Source organism: Lactuca virosa, chromosome 1, assembly GCF_052849685.1.
Source record: "Lactuca virosa cultivar CGN04683 chromosome 1, Lactuca_virosa_CGN04683_v6, whole genome shotgun sequence".
In the NCBI taxonomy this organism is placed as follows: domain Eukaryota; kingdom Viridiplantae; phylum Streptophyta; class Magnoliopsida; order Asterales; family Asteraceae; genus Lactuca; species Lactuca virosa.
Genome location: NC_136426.1, coordinates 107,761,692 through 107,785,287, shown reverse-complemented (window position 1 = coordinate 107,785,287; position 23,596 = coordinate 107,761,692).

Sequence of the window (23,596 nt, the reverse complement as noted above, 5' to 3'; positions counted from 1 at the left end):
TCGTCGAGTCCATGGGGGGAGTCGACGAGTCCATGACTAAATTCATCCTACTTGTCGAGTAGGTTCGTACACTCGACTACTACGAGCCCCAGAATGCAGATTTTCAAGTTTTGCTGCTGAAAATGGACTAGAAACATTACCCTAAACTGTTTTGGTCTTATAAAACTTGTTTTAGATGGTGTAATGGTTATGCCAATCCATTTTCAATAGCTATTATCAAAATTTCAAGTTTTATATGGTTAATTTTATGATTCTTGAAATTGTTGATATGCATGTTCATGATCTTATGAGTTTAGAAGATCATAGGAATTATTTGTAACTTGCTTGTTAGTTTAATTCTTGATCATTATGTGTTTTAATGGAATCCATAATTTGTCCTCAAGTTATGGATTACCAAAAGTCATCCTTTTAAAGTCCATTAAAGAAACACATAGGTTACATAAAATGAAAAGTCCCTCATTTTAATAAACCATTCAACTCATAAGTTATGAAAGATGAAAAGTTTTGAAAGTTACAAAACTTGCCCTCAAGTTTTGGAACATGTAAATTCACTTTAAAAACTTTAGTTCCAACCCTTAGAATTTTAAAAGTTAAAATTCAACCCTTATACTTTATAATATTATAAGTTAATGATATATATATATATATATATATATATATATATATATATATATATATATATATATATATATATAAGAACAAGTCGTTTTACCGTTAGTAGGCTTCATTCACGAAGCCGGTCTATAAGGGGGGTATAAGGTTGCTGCCTATAAAATGGCAGCTTAATGGGTGTCCACTCTCACCCACCGCTTCCTTGATCGGTGGAGGGTCGTTAGCCGAACGGGTAAGACAAGGACTTTAAATCTTCATTAAAAGTATGATGAATATAAAGTAACTAAATGTTTTTATAAATTCCCAATCTTAGTTACTTTAGGAAAAATGTGAATAAGGTGCTAACCCATGAAATTACACTTTGCACTTTGCTTAAGTCGGTTAGTGGAGCGCGTGTGGGTAACCGACACACTAGCTGGACTTAACAAGGTAGGTAAAGGGTAACTCAATGTTTATCATAGTATCGATGGAGCGCGTGTGGTTAACCGACACATCGATTGAGGGGTAAACATTAAGGGTACCAAGTAATTTGCATGGTTACTTCACACCTTGTTTTGTGATCCTCGACATCCCAGTCACAAAACCTGAAGGGCACACTCAAGATTGAAACATGCCATTGAAAAGTTCAATGAATCTCAAAGAATCTAGGAGTTTCAAAACCAATTAAAACCTAATAATTTATTTCGTTTTACATGGTGGAAATTGGTGAATCGTCATTCGCCTACCTTCAAATATTCTATAGCTTGGATTACGACATCCCTCTTCCAAGTGATAAAATATTGTGTTGGGTCCTGGCCTTAATATTTCATATTGGGTGTTATATTAAGGACTTTAAATCAACTATCTTGAATATCTCCCAAAAGATGGCTGGTTCAGACATCTATTATCTTCCTAAAAACTCTTGGAACAAGCTTTCCTAAAGAAGATGATGTCCCGTAAATCATTCTTCACTCCCTCCACCTCCTCCAATTACTCTCCCTAACCCACAAGTTCAAGGTCACTACTATGTAAAAGACTATGACATGACCCGTAATGATCTTATCTATTTGCTTGGTGCTGCTGAATCAACAATGATTTGGAGCACTAGTAGAGCAAATTTGATTCAGAAGATCAACTTCCCAGACTTTCATGGACATTGACAATGGTAACCTTGAATATCTGGAAAAGCTTTCTTTTCCCAATGGAAAGGGATCGGCCATAGTCAACTCGGTTGACCAAATGGTAAAGAGAATGGCTAAGTCTGAGATAGTCCCATTCCCAAAGGGTCCATATGTGTCTATTGCCAAAGGAAGGGGCATTGGTTGTGAAACTGCCCTAACTACCTGAAAGATCTAAGAGAAAAGGAAAAATCAAAAAGGTTTGCCTCTGCTTCAGGTAAGTCCACTATCTAACTCTGTTAAGTTCCTTATTGATGATTCTTAATACAAAATGTGACTCGGTTACATTTGGTGTTTGGCAGGATCAAACAAAGGGAAGGAAACTTAAAGAAAGAGTATGCTGAATCTGATCGCGAAGATGGATTTCAATCGCATGGTTCGAAGATCGGACTCTTGAGCTACTACTTAGGAGTTATGATAGATTGCTAGAAAATATGTAATAGCATAGTTTTCATTTAAAGTTGCATTGTAAGGAAAAGTTTTTTTCCACATTTATAAATAAATAAAATTTTGTTTTATTTTATTATATCTCCTTGCAATGGTATTTTATGAAAAATTGATGTTTGTATGGTTCTAGCAATAAAGGAAATGTGAATTTGATTCTTTCATTTGTGGTAGTGTCTAAATTTACCAAATAAAGAAGATTCTCATCAACCAAGTTTCAATTGGACCGAAACTTGGAATCATGCAAGTTGTATAGTATGATGAATGAGAATTTTCATCTTTGGAAAATTAAGACTAATTCCTTGTTTACATGTATATGTGAGTCAAGTGAAGGACTAAGGGATCCAGTACACATTCTTGTGCACTGGTCAAGGTCCACCACAAAAGATCGATAAGACTATTCGTCATGATTTACTAAAGTTGAGTAAATATGGTTATACTTACCAGTTTAAGTATAATTCTGAAACATTGGAAAAGTTTCGATGTATTGCAGGACGAATGAGAAGAATCAAATTAGGCAGAAAGATAAAAGTTTCTCAAATCTGAAAAGATGGGAGAGTACTTTAGTATCATGTTTTGTGATGATCTTAATGATTAAGAAACCATATCACAATTGGTTCTCTAAGGACATCTTAGTGCATTCTTATGGCTAAGAAGAGGAATCATGAATTGTTGAAGTGGTTAAATCAAGAAGAATGAGTCATACTTCGTTCCAAAACAAGTCTTAGAGTCTTACTCCAAGATTGTAACTTGAGTGACATATCTTAAAGAAAGGTTTATAAACTTGTCAAATGTAAGAGTAAAATGTGTCCTACTCTTGTACATTTGAAATTGATAAGTTGTGATGTTTTGGATAAAACAAAGACCAACTAAGGCCAATTGTGTGAAGTGTTTGTCTTGATAAAGAATCCATACTATCTCTTGAATATTTGGCAAGTGAGCCTTATATGTCAAGAGGACAGTGGGAGTCTTAAAGATCTTGAAAAAGCTTCTAGATATAATCAAGAAGAAAAGCCTATAGTTTATCACTAGCACACGACTTGAGGTTTATAACCTATCGTGTTGACATATTCCTATTTATGTGCCCATTCCTGTTAAATTTGGCTTTGCATATGAGTTCTGAGAGTTCTCAATTGGTTGCATAACAACTTGGAAGCAATGGCAGGCCCTTGTGCTGCCATGTGGCAAGAAGTTAAGACTGCACAAGTTCAATCCATAAGAGTTTGGATTTGTCACTAACCTTGTCTTGTGATTATGGATTCGACAAATTCACATGGATAGGAACACACACACCATAAAATCTAAGTGTCATAAGGTTTCTCTCCGATTCATGAAAATGATGGTGAGGAAACGCTTTCACTAAGTAGATTTTAAGTAGATAGCAATTGTGATATTTGCATTCTCAAAGTCGTTAGTGGAGCGTGTGTGGTTAACCGGCACACTAACATGGACTTGTGAGAAATGGCAAAGGTCTAAACAATTGAGACTATGATTACGGCATCCCTTTTTCATAGTTCTGAAATTGTTTAGACACACATGTGTGCTATCTAAGGAAAGGTGTATGATTTTGATAAAGTTTTATCAAAGCATCTCGTATCAGAAATATGAACTTTGGTAAGAAGGACAATAAAGTATTGATTTCTAGAAGTCCAGCTGATTTCTGAGTACATGTCAAAGCTAGTGGGAGCATAAGTGTTATGCTAATAATCATCATGTTAGTGGGAGCATGATAATTATAATAAGTGTTGCAAGTTAGCAATGTTAATTATAGAAAAACAAAAGGTTTCAATTTGGAAAAAGTTGTTTTGCTATAATTAAGGGAGAGGAAATTATACTTCATTTCAATTCTAAAAGGCTTAGATTGAGGTTTTAATCATCTTTAGTCAAGGATATATATATATATATATATATATATGAATTTTATGTTGGAATGGCTCAACATAAGGAAATTCTATATATGGGTCTATTATTTGCGTTCTAAAATTCGATTATGATTACGGCCTCCCTTTTCATAATCTGAATTATGAGAACTTGGCAAATAGAAATAGAAATATTATAGCAAAAGACTGGTCTAGTATCATGTCTTTATGAATCGTGTCCCATATTCTTCGGATATAGGATCGATTTCATGTGCTATAATATTCATCTGTTCTAAATTTTTCCAAATGCCCAGAGCATTAAGAGGGAAAAAGTAGTAGAACTAGATATGACTAATTTGATTAAGCAATTGTCGAGGACAATCTAAGGTTTACCAAAGATTGGTTGCTCAGGGACAGTTGAAAGTATAGTATTAGTTTTGGAAGGACCATATTGACATATTCTAAAAAGAGTCAACTCTTGTTCAGAAGTAATAGTCAAAAGGGGAATATGGGAATGTTCCCATAGCTGGAAGTTATTCATTAAATCTGTGTAAAATTAGGAAACTTAATGCAAGAAGAATGTTTAAAGCAATGAACTTTGAATATGAGACTTTGTTTCCATGGAGTTGATCTCCATTGGAATGCTCTATAATGTCTGTTGACAAGTCTTTATGACTTTGTGCATAATCATTACAAGAGGACCAATGCATATAAGTTTAGAATCTAACAGATTTAGGTAAATGGCAGGAATTTGGAATTCTTGCATTTGCGATAAGGATTTGGGATTGTGAGATGAGTATCGTTGGAATTATGTTCAATCAATCTATTTCACACAGTAAAGATCATAGACAAACTTAGCGTGCATACTTGGTGTATGGCATAACTAATTTTTGGAAAAACATAGTGTGCATGGCATGACTAGTGTTTAGAAAAAAAAAACCATAGTGTACATGCTTGGAGCATGGGACAACTATTGTTTTAATTCAAGTATAAAGTTGATAGTTTGAAACAGTATGCAATGAATAATGTGTAATCAAGATGGTGATAAATAAAAGATGCTCTATTTATATTCATAAGTTCTGAGACCATATTTGATTCGATTATTCTTGTGTTTCACTTTGCATGTTTTGACTTCCAGAATAACTAGGTCATTCTTCCCGAATGACTAAGTTATTCAAACCATCCACAGTCGGTCATATGTTGGAAGTAGATATGAATCAAGACTGTCATGAAGTTATATTGTAGATGTCCAAGGTATGGGACATAGCACGAGTTGCTGCAACATTCATGAGTGTTCATAAGTTCTGAGTATTGGATTCAACCCACTCTCACTGGTATCATTTCATGGAATTTATCTCGAGTGATCGTGAGACGGTAATATCATATAAGTCTTCAAACCTACAGATATGACTTGTTGCCTATGAGTTGGTTATACATTGGTTGTACGAAAACGCATTGGTAACTCGATGTTATAAAACGTGCCTTTGTGTATGATTCAATAAGTAGTAGAACAAGCATATGAGTCGAAGTTTATCTTTTCCTTCTTGGATTAGAAGCGATATATGGGCCCCTCATTAATTTTGTGTTGACCCATGTACCGGGCCCAGTCAGAACTAAGTTGATGTGTTTAATTAAGTTCTATGTCAAACAAATTGGAAATCAGGAAACAAACTGTTGGACAATAAGTAAGACATTGTTCCATGTATTTGTCCGGCTGATATCTAGAACAGAGGATTATATGATCACTTATCTTAAATGGCGTATGATCATCATCTCAGTTTCGCGAGACCTTGAAAGAGCTACGATTGCTGATCGGTTCCTGAAGTTATTCTTGCAGATATCGTTATTAGACTTATCCAAGTGGGAGACTGCTGGATTAGGTGTCTAAGTTCATAACTATTTCTGGGATGTACTTGACCCGGTTGGCATGGTCCATTTGGGTTGCATGGCATTGGAACACTTGGATAGACTAAATGAGAGAAAGGACTCTTAAGGATTATTAATATATTATAAGTTCTAATATATCAATAATATTATTTAATTAGTATTGAGCAAAGAATTAATTTGGAATTAATTAAGTGATCAAAAAGAGACTAATTAAATATGTGGGGTTGATTGTGTAAATAATCTATTCTTATATAGTGGCCTAATGATCCATGGTTTGTATGGATTGTGCTAAAACCCATAAGATGCTCCATGGATAATCCATGGAGGTTACAAACCCATGGATCATGGAATATGAAAAGCCATGACAATTAGGGTTTACATGGTGTAACCCTACTTGTGCCACAACTATATAAAGACCCCTAGTCTAGCAAAATCGGCACTACTTGTACAAGATAGACGGCTATCTGATTTTGAGGTGTAAGTGAACTTCTCTCAAGTCTATTGCAAGAGTTGTAGTGTTGTGTGAGACATTTGAGGCATGACACTTGAGGTGCTAGGCTCACAATGTTCTCAAGGAATCCAAACTACAAAAGGTATGTTCTTCTTCTAGCATTTATGTTTAAAAGTTCCGCATGGTATGCTAGATAGGTTAAAGACCTTGGAAAATCAATTTTTCATGTATCATAGTAAAACATAGGAGTGTTAGAATGCTCAAAACACTACACATCTTGCTACCGTTCTTTTCCTAGCAACCGTAGCAATTTGACCCAAAAGTGCTTCCATTAATGATCGTCATCCCTACTGTAAGGCGCAATACTTCTAACCTCTGACTTCATTTCTAAACCAATAATGTTAATTCGTCTGTTGATCTTCCAAGAGATACCCTTGAATTGTTTCCACCAACGATCCAAAACAACAATCAGACAAACTAGACCCAGCTCAACAAGATGTGTGATAGGTCATAATTTAGTGGTTTAGGTTAGGCATCCATCTTGTATAAGTCTTTGTAGGGGTTTGGGCATTATTTTGGTATATGTAATTTTTGTAGTTGTGTACGGCCGTGGTCATATGTACGGCCGTACTCCTGTGTACGGCCGTACATGGGTGTTCGGCTAGTGGTCCTATAAATAGCTTGTGTATGTGTCTGTCAGAGAGAGACGTATGTGTGTATCCAAGGTGTACCTGACGTTTTTGTGATATTAACGTGTGCATGCGTGGTTTAATCTTTCCTCTACTCCATTCTTATTCTCATTGATTGCTATTTGTTTGATCACTGGTTTGGATCATTGAAATTGAGACTTACAATTGGTATCAGAGCTAATCCGGTGTCAAAACATATTCTTGGATTGTATCAATCAATTTTTCCAGATCTGGAGCTTATTTGATCTTATTCTTAAAGGATTTTTGCGTTTTTGGATAGATCTCTGAAAATTAGGGGGGGGGGGGGGTGGGTTTGTTCTTTGCATTTTTTATAAAAACGAGTTTTTGATCGAGTTTTGGAGCAAAAATGGTGAAAAACGTCGTTTTTCTTCGCATCTGTTGAAGGGTTTACGGCCCTTGAAGGGTGTACGGCTCAAGAAGGGTTTACGGCCCGAAGTGAGTTTATAACCTCGGAGTTTACGACTACGGTTTACGGTCCTCGGTTTACGGCTCAGCATCCTCACACGTGTACGGTTCTCGGATGATTACGGCCTCGGTTTGTGGTCTTCGGTGTACGGCCAGACTCGTGTGTCCGGCTTCGGAGTTTACGGCTCAACAGCATCGTTCTGGGCCTCGCACCTCATCCTCGCACGCGCATCAGCAAAAATAGGAAACATTTATGAGGGTGCCAGGAATCGAACCCGAGTGTCTTGCATACTTCTTCCCTCCGCCTTACCAACTCATCTAGCTTGCTAGATGTTCCTTTCCTTCCCTTTTTAATTCATAAAGCTTCGCTGTTTAGCCTTTCATTTCGCAAATTTGTCATTTTCAGGCCAAAAATCAATTTCTTTTAATTTTAAAATCCATTTTTCAAACAAAATTTTTAGTTTTTAATTTTTGACTTTTATTATTGACTTTTGACCTTAAATATTGACTTTGACTTTCAAGTTTGACCTTTGACTTTAAACTTTGACTTTCTCGTTTAACTTTCAAATTTTCATATTTAGTTTTTCGGTTTGACTTTTAAGTTTGACTTTTCAAGTCTGACTTTTTAAATTTGACTTTTAAGGTTGACTTTCTCGATTTATAGTCAAAGGGCAATTTTTTTTGGTAAACAATGAGTTCCTCAAACATTCCAGTAAATGAAGTCTCTTGTTCTCAATCTTGTATTAAAACTGTTAAATTTTTGCGTAATAAAATCGAGTTACTAAAGAGAGAAAATGAGGATCTAAAATATGAGAGATATACTATTAGGAAAGAACAAAAACCATTAAAAGAAAAATTGGAGGCCAAAACTAAGGACTTCAGGAAATTGCAAGAAGATTACAGCAACAAGTGTGTAAACTATGATCACATTAAAAGCAAACTTGCTGCTGTAACTACAGAACTTGACACATTGAAAACTCGTTTTCAAAATGTTGATTTTAACTTCAAAAAATTCGATGTGTCAAGTGAGAGGGTTGCAACTATAATTGAAAATCAAATGAAATGGAAAGATCAAAAACAAGTAGGTTTAGGATATGAGAGTGTCCCTCCCCCATTTAATCACAATTACACTGCTCAACCTATGACTCAGGAGGAGATAGACCGAGAACCATTTATGGTCTATGGTAAATCAGCTGTTGAAGAGGCCACAAAACCTAGTGCTAGGGTTTTAGATACTAACATTTTTACTTCCCATGCAGATACATCTTTAAGTCAAGGAAAGCAGAAGTCTGGAGAGAATGGTGCTAATAATAATTCTGTTTTGAAAAATGATGTTTCTGTTTCAGATAATATTGTTTCTAAAATTGATGATTTGATTGGTGATGATTCTGCGTCTAATTCTGATGCTTCAAATGTTGCTTATGGTGATGTGTCTAATAATTCTGATGTTTCTGTTACCAGCACACCCACTGCACACACAACCTGAATCATGCACTTGTACATGTGGGAAGAGCAAGGGAGTCAATAAAACCACTAAACCAGAAAAGAGCAGTACCAATTTTTATTCTAAGAAACAAACATGCTTTGACTGTGGAACTGCGGGTCATATTGCTCGCAATTGTCGAAATCGTGCATTTGTTCCTTTTCATGCACACAGAAGAGAGAGCAAGTCGCGAGGAAGATCTCTCATGAGAAATTTCTCGAGGCCTCGTTCTCGTGATGGTGATTGGAATGTTCATAAGGACAGAAAAAGGGATGAACTTAAAAGAAATAAATAGGTTTTTCATGCGAATATAACAGGTACTTTCACGAAACCAAACGTGGCTAAGCTAAGATCGGATTCGTCAAAGTCTTCATCTGGGTCTACGGATAATTTTAGACGGAAACCCAATCGATCAAACCCAAAGAAAACTGTTTCAAAATCATCTGTAAAAGTTTCTAAACCTAACTACCAATGGGTGCCCAAGAATCTAAATGTCCAATCATCTCAATCTTCTGCTTGTGCATCTGGTGATAAATCAAATTAAAAAATTAAAAAAAAAAAAAAAAACTTGTTACTAACAAAGAAAAACCCAGTGTTGTTATGACCTGGGTCCCAAAATCTAATTAATCTCGCGCATTGTACAGGAACAGCTGCGGAGGAATGTCGTCAGACCTTGGTACGTCGACATCGGTTGTTCCAGGCACACGACAGGAGACATCTCCCAACTGCACGTCGTTCAGACTATTAATGGGGGCTATGTTTCCTTCACGGGAGGAGGTGGAGGGAAGATCACACAGAAAGGAACAGTTAAAAATGGAGTGCTGAGTTTTGAGAACGTCATCTACGCTCCTGAGTTAAAGTGTAGCTTGTTGAGTGTCTCACATATCAGCTTATGGACTACGGTTTGAATTTTCTTGACACCTATTTTTTGAAAATGATACGCTTTGAGGACTAATTTTTTTTGTTTTAGGTTAGTTTAAATTTGCGCATTTTACTTTCATTCTCACCCATGCACAAATTTAAGGGGAGAAATAAACAAAACACAATAAAAAAAAATAATAAAATAGAAAATCAAAAACTAAAAAAAATTAGATAGTGTTCTTTTCATTGCGTATTTCTGTAGGTGTTGTGACTTGAAGTGAAATCAACAAGTGATAACAGGCAATCTAAACCCGTGTAAGGTACCAAAGGTGAATTGTCTAGGCTCTATGTTCGATGCGCTGGTAGGCACGAAAGATTTAAATGGACTTGACTAGGTTCAGATGAACTTAAAGAATCTAGTGACTTGACAAATCTGGACCTAGATAGTTCCGTTTAGCCTGACAATACGACGTTCGGGTAGGTTGAGCAGAGAGATATACATGGGAATCTACGGATACATTAAATGATCTGTATCTAGAACTATGGATTAACTTTTCCTCGATGTGCGGACTTTGTCCTTAATTCCGGTATTGACGGGGCGACCGGGGAATTCCGATAAAATTAGGTATGTAGAAGGTTATTTTCTTTCTTTCTACCTGTCAGTCATCTGTTGCCTCCTCTGTGTGATCGAAAGATCCGACCTGGACTGCAACATATGCAACTCTATCTCTCTACATCTTCCATCTATGAAATTCTTCCTGTCTGTTAGTCATATGTTGTCTCCTTTGCGTGATTGGAAGACATCCGACCTGGTACACAGCATATGCACCATTCTATTTCTCAATCCCTCTAAACTCTAGTGAGTCATATGTTTCACCCTCTGCGTGATTGGAAGAGATCCGACCTGGGTGTATAGCATATGCATTCTTAATCTGTCTTCTCCCATAATAATTGTCTGCTCATCTAAAGTAAGGAGTATTTTGGAAGTCCCTTATTATTGGGGTATATCAGGAAGCGGGAAACATATTCTAGTAAAACTAAAATTAAACATTTATAGGTTGTCTGTAGATCTCGTTGCTAAATTTAGGTGGACAACAATATCCTTCCTCGTCGTTGGCTGAATGGTCCTTAGGAACTTTATCTAGGATCATAGTGTCACAACGTCTTGTCACTTATAATATGTCCTAAATCTGTCATAATTTTTTGTGTTTAAGTGGACCACAATACCAACGATTAACCAGATCTATTCATGAAAAGGGAGGTACTGATAAACAGATTAAGGCTGTCTAAGAACTTTGATCCCAAACTCATAAAATTTTATTAGTATTGGTAAAAGAGAAATTAGTGTTAATTCATTTTAATTTCAATTTTATTTTTATTTTTATTTTATTTTATTTTTATTCTTATTTTATTTTTATTTTGCTAAAAATAAAAAAAAAATTAAATTTTTTTAGTTTAAATTTTTTATATTTTATTTTAATTTTAATTTTAATTTTTAAGTCTTCAAAATGTTTTATTTAAAAAAAAATAGATGTATTGGGCTTGCAACTCATGGGTTTTGAGCAGGATGATGATATAAGGTTAAGCAGTGAAGGCCTCGATGCTTTCTTTGACACTGTCCATGATGTTGTGCAACCTGCAACGGAGACAGAAGGAGTTAGTGGTGTTCTCAAAGTGATGTCTCCAACTTTTGATCAGATGGCTGATACCTTTCAACCGATATGGATATGACTTCAAGGATTCCTCCCCTTCCAGTTGTCACTCCAACTCTGGTGTCGTCTGAAAGTGATCTAGAATTGACACATGCCTCCCAGCCTCCGTTGAAAAGAAGGCGAGCTGACCCGAGGCCGGGAGTGCTTATTAAAGATCAAGTCCAGCCAACGCAGCCAGCAACTACAGCCGCCGCTACACCATCACAGTCAGCCCAAGTTGACATTCAGGAAGGTCCAATCACTATTTTTGAAACCGGGATTTCTTCAGCTCCTAGGGATTCCTCCCCTCTAAGGCTTATGCATGATGCTGCCTCTGAGAGGCTCGCCAGGTTCTTGGAGGAACATGATGATGATCCTAATCCTCGCGAAGTGGACTTATCTGTCCCAGAGCTAAGAGAGGAGATCACTACTCTTAAACATAAGATCATTGAGAAAGACGTTCTGATCGGAAACCTCGATATTCGAGTTTCCGAGCTTGAAGAAGAATACTTTCAAAAGTCTAAACAGATCTCCGATCTCCAGCTTAATCTAGGTGCCCTATCAGTAGACTATTTTGACTTGAAGAACAAGCTTATTGCAGAATTTGGTGACAAGTTCAAGACCACAACCGAAGAGCCTTGCGCCACTGTAGTGATCAAGTTTCGAGATAGCGATTGCTCTATTCGTCTTGTTGATGCTAAGGATCTTTTGCAGTTCAGGAAGCAAGACATACACACCTTGGTGATGCTGATCAAGAAGACCTGAGTACATGCTAGTCCTAAACCAAGGGGGAGATTGATCGGTCATAATTTAGTCATTTGGGCTAGGAATCCATCTTGTATAAGTCTTTGTAGGGGTTTGGGCATTATTTTGGTATATGTAATTTTTGTAGTTGTGTACGGCCATGGTCGTGTGTACGGCCATACTCCTGTGTACGGCCGTACACGGGTGTTCGGCTAGTGGTCCTATAAATAGCTTGTGTCTGTGTCTGTCAGAGAGAGACGTATGTGTGTGTATCCAAGGTGTACCTGACGTTTTTGTGATATTAACGTGTGCATGGTTGGCTTAATCTTTCCTGTACTCTATTCTTATTCTGATTGATTGCTATTTGTTTGATCACTGGTTTGGATCATTGAAATCGGGACTTACAATGTGCCCTACTCATAACTCTCGGCATGAAAAAATGGCATATAACAATCCTTGATAATATAAACCAGAAAATAATGGAGAACAAAACCATAGATAATACTTACAGATACCAATGCAAGATTCCAAGCAATAATATATGAATATTGATGATAAGGCATGAAAAAAATACAAAATATAACATACCCACGATATCATCTGATGAAAACTTTGGCCTCCCTTGACCGACACTTCAATGCTCGTCTCCTCATTGTTGGGGCTCCGACCCTACCCTCACGATCATCAGTGATCCTCCAAGTAACTGGATCAAGTGCACTCACTGCTCCACCTCTCAACACCGGACGATCGGCCTTCTTGTGGTCGATATGATTGCAGTGAAAAGACATCAGAACTGATCCACGGGGGCAATCCCTACTATAATGACCCATCTGACCACAACTGAAACATCCTTGCCCTGTCTCCCGACATCCTCCCTCATGGGTCCTCCCATACTTAGTACAACGGACCCGACCCTGATGGCCTCCCAAACGTGGATCCTGAGTCTTGGGCCTCTTCGCCTGGTTCACTGTGATCTGAGTCTGCCCTGACTTCCTCTTCCCGAGGTTCTCCAAATCAATCTCCCACTCTTGGGCTCTAGAGATCATATCATTAAGGGTCTCGCACCCATACAAACTCATTAACTCCCTGATGTCAACTTGTAACATCCCAAAAATTATGAGGTAAAAATTTCAATTTTACAATTAAAACACCATTTATCTTTATTTTAAACATTCAAAGTACTTCATAATAAAACAGTTATCAGCGTACAATCCCAAAATCATCATATTACGGAAACATGGGTTGATGCGCTGCGATCAAGTCGGGCCCTTCTCTTTCGAACCGGAAGTACTTGAAACCATAACCATAAAACCGTAAGAACAAGGCTTAGTGATTTCCCCAAAATACCACATATCCTACATATCATTGGGCCTAGCCCTCATATTTGGCCTAACCCTCACATTGGGCCCAACCCACCATAATGGGCCTAGCCCTTCCTAATCCATAGGTCTAATTGTCTCTGTGACTTTTGCATTTGTAGGAAGGGTTTGGAGTTGAGTTAAGGCCATTAAATAGGGTCCAAGACCCTAAATTAGGGTTTGCGTCTGGCTAGAGTACGCTCAGAGTATTCGTGGTACGCCCAACGTACTCCTAGTACGCCCAGCGATCAACCGGCCTAGTATGCCCAACGTACTCTTATGTACACCCAGCTTACTAGGCTTAGCCTTAAAGCCACCAAACTTCCGAAAACCATTACTTCTTCGTTCTAAGTCCGACTACGACGATCCATATATCAACGGAAGGGTAATGACAAGCTCTACATTATTATCAACTCACTCTTGCCTTGAAACTTTCCGAACTTAAATCCAAAATCAATAAAAGGCCCGAACTATCACTTTACTATTGTACCCTTGGGCTCAAAACACAAATCAAACTCCCAGATCATCTAATCTACATTTCCACACCAAAAGGGGTCTGATTATATGTTTTCCAAAGGCCCTAAGCCTTATGATAACCTCTCTTCGGGTCACAGCCCCAAATTAGGAAACGATTCGGAACAGGATGTTACAACTTGGCTTAGCCCATTAAGCACTTTCTCTTTAAGACTATTATATCCCCATTTCCAAAACATTCCTAGCATCAAATAACAACATAAAAATCCTTACTTTCTAGACATGCATGTCTAATGCATGTCTTAGACTCTATTAGGTCAAAATGAGGGTTTTTGGCCAAATCTTCCATGCATGATGCTAAAACTCAATATTACTCCAGATCCAAAGCATCAAAGGCCCAAAATGACATGGATATTCATAAAGTTACAAACTTTATGAGATCTCACCACCCAATAATCAAAGACATGAAGATTATGGCATAGAAACCTAGATTTGTGCACAACAAACCAAAAAGCTTGAAACTTGGGGACTTACAAGAGTCCAGAAGATGCACAATAAGATGGTGAGAAGTGTTGCTTGCTGAATCCAAGTCTAGAAGTCATGTCCTTCTTCTTCTAATCCCCAAAAGTCAACACAAAAAGCTTAGAGAGCAAAAATTGAGATTAGGGTTTTCTTGGAGGCTAAGTGAGTATGATGGAGGCTGAGGGTGAGCAACCATAGCCATCATATTCCCTTAAATAGGGTGCAAACCCCAGATATTAGGGTTTATCATTACACAGCTGCCACGTCGTGAAAATGATTTAAAACCCGCGATACATCGACCATCGTCACGTCGTGGGATGCCTTCACCACAAACGTGGTATTGCCTAAAATCCAAAATACGTTAAATTAAAATACTTCCAAGAATCCGGATGTTACGATTCTCCTCCACTTGAATCAGACTTCGTACTTGAAGTTTGCTTCTACAAAGAACTCTGGCTAATGCTCCCTCATCTCTGCCTCGGGTTCCCAAGTCCACTAGGAACCCTTTTGACGCTGCCATTAGACCTTGACCAAAGATATCACATTGTTGTGCAAGGCCTTTGTATTTCTATCCAAAACTGCCACTGGCCTCTCAACATAGTTCAGACGATCATCAACCTGAATATTGTCTAAAGGGACCACTGTTGAATCATCAACTACACAATTCCATAGATGAGAAACATGAAAGGTGTTGTGAATCTGACTGAGCTGCTCAGGAAAATTTAGCATGTGAGATACCTTGCCAACCCTGGAAACCACTCGAAATGGCCCAATATACTGGGGACCTAAGTTTCCCCCTTCCTGAAGTGTATTACACCCTTCCAGGATGATACCTTTAGCAAAAACCATGTCTCCCACCTCAAACTCCAACTCAGATTGACGCTTGTCGGCATAACTTTTATGCCGACTCTGAGCTGTCTGCAACCTCTATCTGATCTGCCGAATTAGTTGTGTCGTCTGAAGGACTACCTCAGTCCTTCCTATAACCATGTGTTAATATTTTAGAATATTTGATCTGTCGAATAAGCTTTGCCGTCTGAAGGACTCTGAGCTGCCTACAACCTCTATCTGATCGACGCTTGTCACCATCACGTTAAATATGTAGAATATGCAGAATTTGTGTAAATATTCTAGAATATGTGTTAATATTCTACAATATTTATACACATTCTAAAATATATATATATATATATATATATATATATATATATATATATATATATATATATATATATATATATATATATATATTCTACATATTCTACCATTATTAACGGTGGATATTTTTTGTTGTATTTTTTTCTCTTTTTAATTTGTTTTCATAAGAAAAAGTTTCGAAAATTATAAATAAATATGTTTTTTTGTAATTGTTAATTTTTTTTTTATATTTTTTCAAAATTTTTAATTATTTGTAGGCATTTTCAATGTGTTGCCAGAAGTGTGTCCCCTCATCTCACTAAATATCATGGTCTCATATCTCAACAATATATATATATATATATAAGAAAAATATTCAATAAATAAATAAAATAGTTCCATATATATATATATATATATATATATATATATATATATATATATATATATATATATATATATATATATATATATATATATATACTCGGCAAGTTTTGAGGCCCGTGCTAAGCACGAGCCGAGAAGGGTAATTCGGATATTTAAAAAGATTAAGGTAAAATGTTATAACTATGTGGACTTCTAAAAGTGTGATGTCTTGATCTCAGCGTGGTGAATACCCTAAATATAATACAAAACATGATTGTTGTTATTAATAAAGAAATGCAAGTGTGTTATTATGGTGGGAAAAAAAATAAAGCACATTGTTGATATTGGAAAAAAGAGTAACAACATTTGAACCAAGTATGTTGCTATTGTTGTTAAAGAAATGGAAGTACATTCCTATTATAAGTAACAAAATGAAACAATATCGTCATTAAATGTAAAAATAGAAGTGCAATGCTTATCTAAAATAATGTTGTGGAGGTGTTGCTTGAAAGGAAGCACTACAGACGACAATACTTCTCCAAATCTGAAATCAGTGCCGGCCTTATGCTTCAATTTGTAAAGGTAGGGCTTAGGGCCCCATTCAATTCAAAGTGCAGCTCTAGTCTTCTATCCATCTATTCACGGACCATCTCTCCATTCCCCAAAAAAATCACGTTGCGATTCGAAAGACTACAATCACGCCTGCGAGGCTGCGACGACGTCAACATTCAGCGATTAAACTTCCGTTTTTTTCTCCATTCTCGGACTTGATTCAAGCCTTCTTCTCCAATCGATTCTTCCATTGTTCCACTGTTGTCGACTGAATCGTTGATGTTCTACTTCTCACTGCTGTTCTCGCCTCTCGGTTTCTCCACAGACAATCGATTCTTCATTGAATTTGAAACGGTAATGTGCCTGACTACTTGTATTTTCCCTTTTGAGTTTCGATTTTGCTATTGGCTATTGTCTGATTATTTATTATGTAATATGTAATTGGGGTTAAAAAATAGACTAATAGCCGATTAGAATTTAGTTATCCACCTTAAACCAGTGTTCTATCGATATTACTTCAATCGATTATGTAACGGTCGCCTAGCAATAAACTTTGTCCCACTACTTCAATCGATATTGCTTGACTGCTTGATGCTTTTTGGCACTTGGTTTGGTTGATTGGCTAATTATAGAATGTATCCATTTAGAATTTAGTTGTCCCACTGCTTCAATCGATTTTGATGGAATGTATCCATAGTATAGAATGATAGAACAAGCTTTTTTGATCAAACATGCAATATTTGATTTGAATTATGTGGTTTGGCCTCAATATTTGGTTTTGTTTTTAATGAGATTCTTGTTTGACATCTAGTTATATAATGTATTTTGATTAAAACACAATTTTTTATTATTAAGTTATGTAATTTGTATTTTAATTGTTTTTGGCATTTTCCAAATGGCATGAATGATCAAATTTGTTAATCTTTTCAATTTTCTGATTTTTGATTTCAGATTGGTAGATTGCATTGTTCACTGATTCCAGATTGGCAGATTCCATTGTTTTTGAGCATTCCATTATCTTAAGGGCGGTATAATCCTAATCCATATCTTCTATACTCATAGTTATTATTAATCAAATAATTAATAAACATGTCAAAGAGAAAACATGAATCACGTGCCGCAAAAAGGAAACGAAAAATGCAAGAAGAAGCTTTTACAGATAAACAAAAAAGGTCGTTTTTAAAATATTTAACTACAAACAAAAATGTTGATAATGAACAAGAACAAACTAATGTTGATAATCAACCAGAACAAGCTAATGTTGATAATAATATTGAACAAACTAATATTGAAATTGATAACGAACAAACTAATAGTGAAAATGATAACGAACAAACTAATATTGAAATTGACAACAAACAAACTAATAGTGAGAATGATAACGAACAAACTAATATTGAAATTGATAACGAACAAACTAATAGTGAAAATGATAACACGCCTTTAAACAAATATGATCCAAGTAGATGGAATAATATTAGTACTAATTTAAGAGATTTAATTGTAGAAAAAGGTCATATAAAAATTTATGATTTTAAATTTCCAAAAGATCAACATTTAAGAAGCTTTAGTACTTCTCTTTATATGCAAAAATACCAAATGGAGAAAAATACGAACGAACATGGTTGGTTTATTCCATAGAGGTAGCTAAAGCTTTTTGTTTTTTGTTGTAAATTATTTAATATGAATACATCTACATGTTCATTAGCACATAAAGGTAACAATGATTGAAACAATATTTCTAGTATACTAAAAAGACATGAAGCAAGTAAAGGACACATTCTTAATATGATGACATGGATTGACTTAGAAACGAGATTAGCAAATAATAAAACAATTGACAAGCAAATCCAAGAACAAATAAATAAAGAAAAAGAACATTGGAAAAATGTGTTAATAAGAATCATTGATGTAGTAAAAACTTTAGGAAAAAATAATTTAGCATTTCGTGGAACAAATGAAAAAATTTATGACGAAAATAATGGTAATTTTTTAACTATAATTGAAATGATTTGTGGAATTTGATCTTATTATGCAAGAACATATTAGGAGAATTAATGACAAAGAAATTCATAATCATTATCTTGGACATAATATGCAAAATGAACTTATTTGTTTATTAGGAGAAGAAGTTAAACCTAAAATTATTAAAAAAAAGTAAAAGAGGCTAAATACTTTTCAATAATACTTGATTGTACTCCTCATACAATTCATAATGAACAAATGTCAATTATCTTACGATATTAAGGAGTACTTTCTAAGATTTTTAATTGTAGATAATACAACCGGTAAAGGCCTATATGATGCTATAGTTGATGAAATTAGAAATATAGGACTAGATATAAATGATGTTAGGGGTTAAGGTTACGACAATGGTTCAAATATGAAAGGAAAACATCAAGGTGTACAGAAACGATTGTTAGATATTAACCCTAGAGCATTCTATACTCCTTGTGGTTGTCATAGTTTAAATTTAGTAATTTGTGATATGACTAATTCGTGTGATAAAGCTAGTGAATTTTTTGGAGTTATACAACGTATATATTCGATATTTGCTTCATCAACTCAAAGGTGGAAAATATTACAAGATAATATATCAAACCTAACACTTAAATCATTATCACAAACTCGTTGGGAAAGTAGGGTAGAAAGTGTGAAAGCAATTAGATTTCAAGGACCACAATTAAGAAAATCACTTTTACAATTATCCAAAAATTATGGATAAATCATTATCAAAAACTCGTTGTGAAAGTAGGGTAGAAAGTGTAAAAGCAATTAGATTTCAAGCACAACAATTAAGAAAATCACTTTTACAATTATCCAAAAATTAAAAGTGAGGCTAAATGTTTAGCTACATATGAACTTAAAAACTATGAATTTTTATTAGGAGTTTTTATTTGGTATGATGTTTTGTTTGCTATTAACACTGATAATAAAAGCTTGCAATCAAGTGATATGTGTATATAGATCAACTAAATGGAGTTTTGTGTTTCTTTGAAGAATAGAGAGAAAACGGATTTAAAAAGGCTTTAGATTATGCAAAAGAATTGGCTTTAGAAATGAACGTAAAACTTGAATTTCGTGAAAAACGTATCATTCAAAGAAATAGACGATATGATGAAAATGTTGCTAATGAAACTATTAAAACTCCTCTTCAATTATTTAAAACTGATTACTTTTTATATATAGTAGATAAAACCATTACTTCACTTAAAAGTAGATTTAAGCAATTTAACGAGTTCAAAAATATTTTTGGTTTTCTATTTAGTATAGAAAAATTAAAATCATCTGATGAAAATACTTTAAAAGAACATTGTTGAAATCTTGAAAAAATTTTAAAGCATGATGATAACTTAGATATTCATGGTTTAGATTATTTTATGAGCTAAAACTTTTAAGACATATTGTACATTTAGAACATGATACAATTATTAATATACTTAATTACATTAAAAAGTTTAGTTCTTTTCAAAATACATATGTTGCCTATAGGATTATGTTAACTATTACTGTAACCATTGCCTCTGCAGAAAGAAGTTTTTCTAAAGTAAAACTACTAAAAAATTATTTAAGAACTACAATGTCACAATAAATATTAAATAGATTAGCTATTTTGTCAATTGAAAAACAGTTACTAAAACAAATTGATTATGAAAATTTCATTGAAGAATTTACATCTAAAAAGGCTAGAAAAATTACCTTTATGTCATAAAATATATTCACAAAAAAACATATACATAAAAAAAAATTAACTCCGCCATTTGTAAACTTTTTAGTTTATTATTGTTGGTCCCAAGCCCGGATAAAGGATGAGGGTTTATAACATTAAGTATAGTAAATGTTAAAGGGCCCTAAAATTTTGGTTCACTTAGAGCCCCTAAACTGGTTGAGACGACCCTGTCAGATTTTATTTGTTGCTTTAAATAGACACTCTTAGTAACAGCCTATTTAGTCAACCAACAACAAGAAGTCATTATTATAGATTAAAAAATATTAAATGGTGAAAAGGATATATTATTTAAGCTTCTAATAAATTAATATTGTATTACCATGTCCACATCCCTAAACATTTCACAATCGAGCACACCCTTGAAAAAAGAGAGAGGTTGTCTCCAGTAGACCTTGTAATGGGGTGGGTTTGGAGCGAATCGACCTTGATCCAAACCCTTTTAACAAATTTCAAAATCCGATCCAAACCCGCTCCGTAAGCCGCAGGATTTTGAATAATCAAATCCATACCCTTATCCACCGAATCAACGGATATCCAAACCCGCCCCGTAACCCATAGGCTTTTTGAATTATCAAACACATTTTACTTAATTCATAAACTAATATTTCTTAAATAAAACAAATGTTGATTTAGAAAACACATTACGTACTCGAGGACTTTCGATTGGAATTAAAAATCACTAGTGTAGTAACTTCTGATTTATTTTTTACTATCAATTGTAGCGATAGAGAATAGCAATGACAAACTATCTTTTAGTTGCTGAATGAGTTTATTGATTTATGAATGAAGTATGATGATTGATTGATGAAATATAAATGAAATGACATCATAATTCTTAGTAGAAGACTGGAAGTCTAGAAGTTGACTGCTTGATTCTCATGTATAAACAGTTTGGACTTTGGCATTTTCCCTTTGGACTTTCGATTGGAATTAAAATTAAACTTTAAGCAATATAAAATATAAACCAATAATTCAAAAATTATACGGGACGGGTTATAATCGGAGCGGATCAGTGATGATCCATACCCGACCCTTTTAATAAAAGTGTTAGTGGGTATGGGTCATTAACGGGTAAACGAATCAAAAACTATACTTCAAACCCATATAATTCTTGAGGGTTTGGATCGGATCAGGGTCAAAACCCACTCCATTGCGAGGCCTAGTCTCCAACTTCAAAACATATACATAATCAATACCAAGAAAATAAGTGCATTACAGAGTCCATCGCACTCCATAAAAACCTGATTTAATAATAAAAACTAAAAACAAAGGATATTGTGAGAGACAATTTTACCTGTAGTCACATACTACAAACCAAAAACACCGTACATGTTAGGACTTCTAAGATAGGCATACACAACACAACCTGTGCTTCTCGATTAAGAATAAAAACATAAAGAACCAAGAAAATTCATGGATGTGTTTGCATGAATGTAACTCTAGATTAAGATATTGAGTTATCTTAAGCAATGATGACTCTTACAGTGGAAAAAAGTTGTCATAATAAGGAAACCATGACATCAATATACAAATGTTCAATTATAGTATCGTTAAATTCCAAATCATATTGGTTTAGCAATTAAATCATGAGGTAATTTAATTTTTCCATTCCTAGTACATGTTGCAGCTTATTAGGATGTTAAAAGATCTAAAAAGTTGCCTTTTATGTTTTGAGAAAATTCGAACTAAATAGATGTTTATTCTTTACTGATATGGTATAGGGATGGCAAAAAACCCGAATCCGACGGGAAACCCGAAACCCGATTATTCCGGGTCGGGTAACGGGTCGTTATCGGGTTTTTTATCGGGTTCGGAGCAGGGAGTGGGTTATCCTCGCCCGATTATATATATATATATATATATATATATATATATATATATATATATATATATATATATATATATGAGAAAAGTGAATATACCCTTGAGGGTATATAGCTTTAGGTAACCAATATTTAATACAACGTCGTTTTAATAAGCAAATAACCATCACAAGCTTTTTTATTTTGCCACTCTGTCGTCGTGCATCTGGTCGTCTTCTTTCCTCTATCAAAAATTGATTTTCTCCTTTCGACACCTCTATGACAATTTCCTGAAAACCCAATCTTGGATTCGAAAGTCACCAACATCAATAGTGGTTACATGGTATTCAATATTTTCCTCTCTATTCGAAAACCATTAACGTTTAGGATTCGAAGATGTTGAGGAACAAACGTACTATAAATGTAACATATCAGGGAACATTTTGACATTAGATTCGATTAACTTGTTCCAAATTCTTGGTTTTTTAAGTGGAGTTTGATGTAAACATTTATAATTTTGGACTTCTTTGGTGACAAATCTGTAGTGAAGAATGCCCTAAAGGTGTTTGACGAAATGTCTATGAGAAATGATCAACTGATATTGCAATAATTAAGTTTGCAGAATTATATATGAACCATATGGTATCAGAGCAACCAGGTGGTTATTCCTGCCACAGTGAAGGTCTCCGGTTCTGCCAGTTATATGTTGTCAGATGAAGGGAGAATATATGCAATTGAAAGGCAAAGATTGATAACACATTGTATGTAGGATTCAGTAAAACCAAATTCAAACTTCGAGTCATAAAACCTAAGCACAATATAGCTACAATAATTAAAACATCTGATTTGTATGTGTATGTGACATACCTTATCTTTATGTATGTGCGATATGATCTTTATGTGTCTGTGTATGTGTATGATCTGATAAGAATGTATCAATGATCTAATCTGTATATATATGTTTGTGATCTGATTTGTATATGTGTGTGATGGAAAAAAATTTAATACTCAATGTGAATGTTTTTGAAAAAGTATCAACTTTTCTAATCTGATAAGAATGTATCAGTGATCTAATCTGTATATATATGTTTCAGATTCATTTTTGTTTCTAACTTTGCTGATTGAAGGAAATCGTTTTCCATACAGGTGAATAGCTGAAGTTGAAATCAAAAAAGAAAAACACAAGGATTAGTGTCCATTCCGTTGGAGTTTACTATACAAGTACATGGTTGAAGTTGCAAAGACAATAATTGGTAAACATGTGTAAATAGTCCAAGATAAGTGCAATGTTGGAGATTTTGGATTTGAAATTTTTCTTAAGCTACTATTATGTTTTATGTAGTAAGGTTTT